Source organism: Leopardus geoffroyi, chromosome A2, assembly GCF_018350155.1.
Source record: "Leopardus geoffroyi isolate Oge1 chromosome A2, O.geoffroyi_Oge1_pat1.0, whole genome shotgun sequence".
Classification (NCBI taxonomy): Eukaryota; Metazoa; Chordata; class Mammalia; order Carnivora; family Felidae; genus Leopardus; species Leopardus geoffroyi.
This window is the reverse complement of record NC_059331.1, coordinates 62,883,595-62,885,435: the sequence shown is the minus strand read 5'-3', so window position 1 is coordinate 62,885,435 and position 1,841 is coordinate 62,883,595.

Genomic DNA, 1,841 nt, shown 5'->3' with positions numbered 1-1,841 from the left:
TGTCTCAGAAATAAATAAATGTTAAAGAAATTAAAAACAAAAACAAAACAAAAAATAAAACAAAGGACTGGAAACAAATCTAATGGATGGTTGCTTAAAGTTCCCGACTTCGAATAATTTGAGTCAGAGGGGAAAGCATAGAATAATACCTTGTTTGACACACAAAACACATATTACATCTGAAGATGAATTTATTCTTGAATATAATGCCTCAAGGTCACACCTTGTCATTCCCATGAATAGGTAATAAGCAGGCTCAGAGAGGTTATGACTTGGGGTGGGACACACAGCTCGCCAAGGAGGCTGCCGGCTCTGGGATCTCGTCGTCTGACTTTGGTTATTAAGCTCTTTTTGTTCCTTTGGCTACATGGTAATTTTATTTGCCTATGTATCATCTATCTATCTATCTATCTATCTATCTATCTATTATTTCCTTGGAGAGGGAGAGTGTGTGAGGGGGGGATAGGCAGGGGGAGAGAGAGAGAGAGAGACAGAAAGCAAGCATCTCAAGCAGACTCCGTGCTCAGTGCAGAGCCCAATGTGGGGCTCGATGCCATGACCTTGGGATCATGACCTGAACCAAAACCAAGACTCGGACACACAAATGACTGGCCACCCAGGCACCCCTCACGTGATCCTTGACTAGCAGATGAGTGGTTTTTCACACCTCAGATATTTGTAGTATGCACAGTTAGGATCCAATTTCAGAAAAGAGGAGTTGTATGAACCTAAGTGAATGACCGCTGGGCTCACCTGAGCCCCTTCCTGTGCTGTCACCTACGCCTGTCTCAATGTCACACTGCTTAGAGCATTGCCACAAAGGGTGTAGTGGCTGATCATTAACCTTTAGACTTCATCTTTGAATAACCCATAGCAACCAGTAAACATAGACCCAAACAGGAGAATGCATCCAAAACCACTCTGGAAGCTAAAATTAAGGCTGTCGAAGCAGAGAGAGCACAAAACAATCATAGCAAAAGAAAAGAAAACAAAACAAAAAGTAATACATGCGTTTTAAGTTCGAAAACTAAATTTTCAAGTTTGTGCTGGGAAACTGATCCACGGGCTTCCCACTTGCCATCATCGGTCTGAAAGAAAAGCTGAGCTGTTAACCCTGGTCTTATCGGGTTTATCTCCAACATACGGTAGCACTTTAAATAAAGGTGGGGTGGGATCCGCGATCACACTAATAAAGCAGGGCTGAATTTTCTCAGACTCTGTGGCACCACGTCTCTGCAGCGTTTAAATCTTGTGACTGGGACAGGAACTTTTATTGGCGCCTACCAGCACGATCTGTGTTTGAATCAATTTCCTGGCTTGCGTTATAAAGTTTGTGGATTTCTGCACAAGCAATTTGGGAAAAGCAAGCACTCATGAAATCACTTGACCCAAGAATTTCTGCAGGTTCAAAGGGAAACGGTCCTTCATCCATGAAGGTATCGACTCCGTTGTGATCGCTCAGCCGAGACGGGTTTCACGTTTGGTACAGCAGGCAGGTAGCTGGTGCGTGGGTAAAACACACCTCAACAGGGTCCACGCTTCTGGTGTATTTTCCACACTGGGATTTCACCAAAACCTTCTGCACTGTGATTATCACAGGTATTTGTGGGCAAAGTAAAATACCCTCAACCCCTGTCTTAACAAACTCATTTAGGTTCATTTTCTCTTTCCAGGCTGCTGTAAATGCAAATAAAGTTTCAAAGCTGTACAGCATTTGAGTAGACAGAGACATTTTATCTTATTAGCATGTAAAGTCGCAAGGCTATAAATATATTTCCTCAGGTTACTAGACTTCCTTACAGAATATGTAAGATTTTCCACGGCTTTTGTTTTGTGTAGAC